This window comes from Dermacentor silvarum, chromosome 1 (genome assembly GCF_013339745.2).
Source record: "Dermacentor silvarum isolate Dsil-2018 chromosome 1, BIME_Dsil_1.4, whole genome shotgun sequence".
Lineage (NCBI taxonomy): Eukaryota > Metazoa > Arthropoda > Arachnida > Ixodida > Ixodidae > Dermacentor > Dermacentor silvarum.
Genome location: NC_051154.1, coordinates 392,981,665 through 392,988,844, shown reverse-complemented (window position 1 = coordinate 392,988,844; position 7,180 = coordinate 392,981,665). Strand labels below are relative to the sequence as shown.

Here is a 7,180-nt window from a genome sequence, read left to right as displayed (position 1 = left end):
CTCACGCATACGGCGCGCGGCGACGATTTTATCGCCCTTGGACTTTATACGGAACCTCACGGCGACGGCGACGCCAGAAATCCGGTTGAAGTGTCCATATAATTGCTATCGCAATAAAAAAAGCTCTCCCCGACAAATAATACCGTGACCCTCTCGTCGAGATGGCACGCCGCCCTGCGCAGCTCCCAACTCGACGACCAACTCTGGGCTGCCCAGCAAGCCTGCGAGGCGGCGAAGAGGCAAGACCTCGATGTCCCCACGTGGGAGGCCTAGGCCCAGCCAGCTAAACTGCTGGTTTAAATAAAAGTTTGTTCCTCCTCCTCCTCCCCGCGGTCTGGGAACGCGCGGTTGTCGACGGGAGCGGACGCGCTTCACATCGACTCCTGCTATTATGCCAATCAACGCAGCGTTAATTTACAGTTACCGCGATATAATTGGTACCAAAGTGTGCGCGAAGGTGCGGGGCATCGACCGGTACCAGTTTTGACCAAGCGGTACGTGATTTTCTCGATTTACGAGGACTCTTCTCTGGTGCGGTGCGGACTTTTCGCTAAGCCTAACGTAGGCCTACCACGAGTACGCCCACCGGTCGTGACGGGCCCGGCCGCTAGGCCTTACCCGGCGACGAGTACGACCAAGATGGCGTCCGAAATGAAAGTGGTCACGTCGATGGAAGACAACATGGCGTCAACGCTGAGCATCGGCAGTTTCGGCGGGCGCACGTGCATCGAAGTTCACGGAGAGGACATTATACCGGAAGAAGTCGAAGGCTGGTCGGCCTCCGGCAAGCGCATCATGCAGATCATGGCCGGCAAGGAAAACGGTGAGTCCGCCACCATTACTCGCCAGTGTAGACCCAAGACCAGGACCAGCTTTGCTAAGAGAGTTGCAGCTTCGGTAACGAAAGCGGCGAGGATGCCGATAGATATTCCGAAAGAAGACACCAAGGTAGTCATGAGACCACGTGGCGGTCTCAACGTAGCGAAAACGGAGGCTTCAATTATCATGTCGGTCGTCAGGACGGCGGCTCGAGTAACGAAGGAAGAAGCCAAAGCAGACACCATCTGCACAAACGCGCAGCAAAACATCATCGTGGTCAGCACCCCGGACGAGAGGCGCGCCACGCTGTACTCTAAGGTGAAAGCCCTTAACATAGGAAGTAAGACATACGAAATCAACGCCTACCGAACGGTGCCGGACGGCACGGTCAAGGGAGTCATGCGAGGTATAGCCGTAGACGATACCCCGGAGGAGATAGCCGAAAACATCGTGAACCCCTACAACCCCCTAGCGGTGGAGGCGCACAGAATCGGCAATACAACCACGGTGATAGTACTTTTCGCTGGACAGAAAGTACCGAACTACGTCAAGTATGGCTAGATATTGGTCAAGTGCGGGCTTTAACGCAAGCACTTTGACGTGTGCAAGCAATGCGGCAGGGTCGGCCATAGAAGAGACGTATGGCCGAATACCAACGCCAAAGTGTGCTTCGGCTGCGGAATCGCGAACCCCAGAGAGGGTCACGAACGCGAATGCAAGCCCAAGTGCAAGCTATGCGGGGGACAGCACCCAACGGGCGAGAGGGAATGCAAAAACAAGTACAAGATGCCGTACGTGGTCAAGAAGCGGCAATGGGAACGCAAGATGGAAGCCATGCAGCAACAACCGGACCCGGAAAGCTCTCCGCCGCGACGAGCGTCACCTGCCGAGAGACCCCGCGGGGAATCAAAGCAGCGCGACAGCAGCCGCAAAAGGGACGACAGCAAAATAGGCAGGAGCGCCAGTCGCCGCAGACCGTCGCAGTCGAGGGAGAGAGGCTCCTGGGCCGACGCAGTCAAGGCAAACATGGCAGAGAAGAGACAACCACCGGCGCAAAACGCCGCGAAGAAGATCCAAGAAGCGAACGGGGTGGAGATATCCTTGAGAGACGAGAACGAGAAGCTAAAGCGGAGAATCGCCGAAATGGACGCAACCATCAAGGAAATCAACGAGAAGCTAACGACATTAATTGCGATGCAGTAACAGCAGCAACAGCAGCCGACGCCCGCACAACAGAGGAAACAAGAGATGACCGGGGACGAACCAGAGGTCGAGGTGGACCCGAGAGCCACGATAGCGGCAGGACCGGCTCCCAAGAGGAGAGCCATAGAGGGCGCCAAAGAACGAAAGATAACGGAGAGAATCGAAAAACAGGGCGACAGACTTGACCATCTTGAGGCGACCAGCAAGGTAACCAACGAACGCCTCACCGCGCTCGAGCAAACGGTTCAGCAGATGACAACCAACATTCAGAGCACGATCCAGAACATGATAGCGCAGATGCAAACACAGCTGCAGGCGCACATACAGGCACAAATGCAAAGTATGGAAGCACAGCTAGATCATCGCCAAACTGAAGCAATCATGGCCGGGACAGCACGCATAGCAGTAACCACACCGCCAGTGAGAGACCTCTTGGTCTGGCACTGGAATTGCAACGGCTTTACCGGCAAGAGGGCGGTGCTGCTGCAACACTTGCAGCAACAAACGAGGAAACCAGACGTAATAATGATACAAGAAACACACAGCGAAGAGACACCGAGACTCCCGGGCTACCGGTCGCACGACAGCCCGCCGAGCGAAAGGGACACGTCCAAGGGCAAGGGCAGAGGGGTCTGCACCTTCGTTAGGAAAGGGATCACCTTCATGGAACACGAACTGATCGGCAGAAGCGCCATCGAACACTGCACGGTGGAAGTAATTACGGGCAAGAAGAGGAAGGAGAGCACTTTCCTGGTGAACGTCTACAGCAATCCGTCTCACGGACAACAGAAGTTCAAGGCACTACTTCACAAGGCGAGTAGGGTCGCGGGGAGCAATGCGCCCCTAGTGTGCGGAGACTTTAACGCTCCGAACCAAGGCTGGGGCTACCAAAGAACGACGGTCAAGGGAAGAGAGCTGATGCAAGATGCCACCGACGTGGGACTGAACCTAATCACGGATCCGGTCTTTCCCACCAGGATCGGTACATCGGTTACGAGAGACACCACTCCGGACCTTACCTTCGTCAAAACCGAAGGGATAACGAGAGAAGCGAAATGGAGAAACACGGGACAAGAGCTGGGCAGCGATCACTACATCGTGGAGGTCGTCGTACCGCTCGAAGGCCAAGGCAACACCGGCATAAGGAAGCATCGCATTACGGATTGGGACGCCTTTCGAACGGCACTACCCGCGGTGCAACTGGACATTATGGACATCGAACAATGGGCGGCTAACGTCGTTGAGACGACGGAAAGAGCCACCAAAGAGCTGGAAACGGACGAACGGATAGACAAGATGGACAGTCGGCTCGCCCACCTGATAGAAGCCAAGCAGTCCATAAAGGCGAGGTGGCATAAGCAACGAACGAACCGAAGTCTAAGGAAGAAGATCGCCGAGCTCAACAGGCAGATCGAGGCTCACTGCAAGGTGCTATGCACCCAACAATGGAACGAGGCCTGCAATGAAGCCGACGGACAGTTGCACAAGGGCAAGACGTGAAACATGCTGCGGCACCTCCTCGACGAAACAAAGACCAAGGGCCACCAACACAAAAACCTGGCCAGGATCCTACACAAGGCAATCTGCGAACACGGAGAGGACGAGATCAAGCGGAACTTGGACGCCAAGTACCTACCGACCACCCCCACGGAAAGACACCCGGATTACCAAGGCAACGAGAACGAGACGCTAGATCGAGACATCGAGACATGGGAAGTCAGAGCTGCTCTGCAGGATCTGAGTGGCAGGTACGCCGCGGGTCCCGACCGAGTGACCAACAGAGCGCTCAAGAACCTCAACGAAGCGGCCATCGAAACGCTCACGAAATTCTACAAGTGATGGAAGGCGCTCGCTCAAGAACCTCAACGAAGCGGCCATCGAAACGCTCACGAAATTCTACAACAAGTGATGGAAGGCTACCCAAGCAATGGAAAGCAGCCAAGACGATCCTCATCCCCAAGCCTGGCAGACCACCAAACATAGAGAACCTCAGGCCGATCTCGCTCACTTCGTGCGTGGGAAAGGTCCTCGAGCACGTTCTCATGAACAGGTGGCAGCGTTACCTGGAAGAATCGGAGCTCTACCCGAATTCCATCATAGGGTTTCGGAACAAGCTCGGGACGCAAGACGCCATGATCTTACTGAAGATGAGATCATCGACGATATGACGGCCACCAAGGACAACAGAGCCTACTTGGGCTGGACCTGCAGAGCGCCTTCGATAAAGTGAGGCACTCGGCTATCCTGGCCCAAGTATCCAGGCTAAACATGGGCAGAAAGACATACGAGTACACCAAAGACTTCCTGACGGAACGGACCACCGAAATCTGCGCGGGAGACCTGCAGCTCGAAGAGAAGAAGCTGGGCAGCGTCGGAACCCCGCAGGGCTCGGTGATCTCCCCATTACTCTTCAACCTCGTGATGATCGGAGTGGGCAACCGGCTAGAAAGAGTAACGGGAGTCCGGCACACCATCTACGCCGACGACGTTACGCTATGGGTACCGGGAGGAAGCGACGGACACATCGAGACAACGCTGCAAGAAGCAGTCAACGCCATCGAGGAGCAGCTGGACGGGTCTGGACTCGTCTGCTCTCCGGCCAAGTCAGAGCTGCTGGTGATTCCACCGAAAGGAGCGGGCAGGAAAAGAAAGAATATGGAATTCAAGTACGAGCATCCCAAGATCGCGATCAAGACGGCGGGAGGACAAGTAATACCGGAGGTCGAGAAGATTCGAGTGCTCGGGCTGCTCATCGAGCGAAATCGAGTCAACGGTGAAACGGTGAACAAGCTCGCGGGCAAAGCGGCCGCGGCAATGAGACTCATCAAGAGGGTGTCCAACAGAAGAGCGGGGATGAAGGAGGAGAGCCTGACTAGGCTCGTTCAATCCTTTGCAGTTAGCCACATAACGTACGTCGCCGCCTTCCACAACTGGAGGCCGAGTGAACGTAACAAGATAGACGCCACCATACGCAAGGCGTATAAGGCGGCACTCGGTCTCCTCGGGAGCACGAGCACCGAAAATTTCATGGCTCTGGGAGTCCACAACACGCTGGACGAAATAGCCGAGGCACATAGAACGGCGCAACTCGAACGTCTCTCTGAAACGAGAACCGGAAGACAGATACTGCGGGACCTTGGCCTCGAGCCGAGGGAAGGCAAGCAGCAGAACAACGTACCTATACCGGATAGCATCAATAGAAAGCTGAGGGTCTGCCCGATCCCGAAGAACGTCAACCCCGAGCACAACAAGGAGCGGAGGTTGGCGAGGGCCAGGGCTCTCGTGGACCTCCACGCCAGAGAAGAAGGCGCCGTCTACGTGGACGCGGCGGAGTATCGAGGCAGCAGCGACGCATACGCGGCTGTGGTCGTCGGAGCATCGACGGGTGCAACGAAGACCGCAGCGAGCGTCCGGACTCGAGAAGCGCACCAAGCGGAGGAGGTGGCTATCGCCTTGGCTGTCTCCGACCCCGGATGCACTACAGTGCTGTGTGACTCTAGAACGGCAGTGAAGAACTATGCCAACGGTATGGTATGTAGTGAGGCCGTGCGCATACTGCGCAAGGTCAAAGACATCGGGCGCAAAAGTGCTGCTGTGATCAAGTGGTTTCCGGCCCACATGGGCAGTGACGCGTCGGAACGCGGGAACGCGAACCACAACGAGACGGCCAACGCGGCCGCGCGAGGACTAACCAACCGCGCGGCTGCAAACACGGCTGACTTGGAGTGTTGGTCACGGTACAGTGCCAAGGACAAGATGACCACCTTCAACGAAATAGTGAAATGGTACAAACTGGACAGACAGACTATGCCCCCACCTCACCCGGGGCTTACCCGGAAGGAGGCAGTGTTATACAGACAATTACAGACAGGGTCCCGGCTCACCCCGGTGCTAGCTAAGCACGTGTGTCCGAGTGTGTACACGAGTGACGTGTGTAGACTGTGTGCGAAGGAGAGAGCTACCGCGGCTCACATCCTTTGGGACTGTGGTGTAAATCCGAGAGAAGCCAGTGAGAAGACGACGATCCCGCCGCAGCTAGAGGCTGCAACGAGGATCTACGATCAAGAGACACAACTCAAGTCCGTCCAGCAGGTCTCGGCAGCTCTAGGAAGGCAGCGACCTAGCGAAACCGAGGATTAGGGGGGCGGCACCCCCAGGAAGGGGGCGGCGGCCCTCTCGGACCCGCGGAAGTAGCGAGGGAGCAAGACCTCGAGGAGCATAACGCACGAGACTGACGTAGTGGCCGCGTCGCGATGAAAGCTCGTCCTCCCTGCGTGGAGGGAGCCTAATCGACTCTGCAGGCATTCTCAATAAAGTTATTCTCTCTCTCTCTCTCCCCGCGGTCTCCGACGGCGCCCGGCGTCGTCTGCTACTGGCCGCTTGCGCTGCATTGTCGGACGCCGCCGAAAAAGGCTAGCGCCAGCGCGGTTTCCGCTCAAGAAATGAAAGGCCTGTCGACCGTTTCAGTATAAATATTTTAAAGCGAAGCTTCATGCGGCTAGGCGAAATCGTCTGTGTACAGAAATCTATCATCATCAGCATCGGCTCGAGCGTCTTCTTCTCCAGCTGGCTCCGTTGCCGCTCTTCATTCCAGCGTATAGAATTTCATTTCTCTTCTGTCGTCGTCGGAATGGCGAGGCCGCGTTTATGACGGTGTGAGCCATTGCTTAAGGGAGCATGAGCCATTCCTTGTCTTACCGTGACGGACAGATTTAATTTTGAAGCAATTTAATTTCGAAGAATCGCAAGAGGCAATTGCGGGAGAATGCTGCTAACCACGCCGCCGAGCAAACTCGAGACATCGAACGCAAGCGACAACAGCGGACTGCGGGCATACTGTTTGTGGCGTCGTTCTCTCCGTCACAGCCGAACATGCGTTTAACCTCGTAATTGAGAAATACTTTAATGAACCTTCGGGATCAACCCACCGATAAACACCGGGGCCGCACGTTTCAGCCTCGCTGGTTAACCATCTTCACGGAGTGCAAGGGCCGACGAATTGTTTTTCTCTAAAATTTATATTATTGCGATAGCAATTATATGGACACTCCAAAGCAGATTTCTGCCGTCGGCGTCGCCGTCGTCGTCACCGTGAGGTTCTGTATGACGTCAATGGAGATGAAATCGTCGCCGCGCGCCGCCGAACGCTGTATGTGCG

General features: G+C 56.0%; 2 pseudogenes; both read left to right on the top strand.

The window, feature by feature from the left end:
- The first annotated feature begins 350 nt into the window (after nucleotides 1-350).
- On the top strand, nucleotides 351-2,425 carry LOC119446433 (uncharacterized; annotated as a pseudogene).
- Nucleotides 2,426-2,883: 458 nt separating this feature from the next.
- Nucleotides 2,884-6,473, top strand: LOC119437530 (uncharacterized; annotated as a pseudogene).
- The last annotated feature ends 707 nt before the right edge of the window (nucleotides 6,474-7,180 follow it).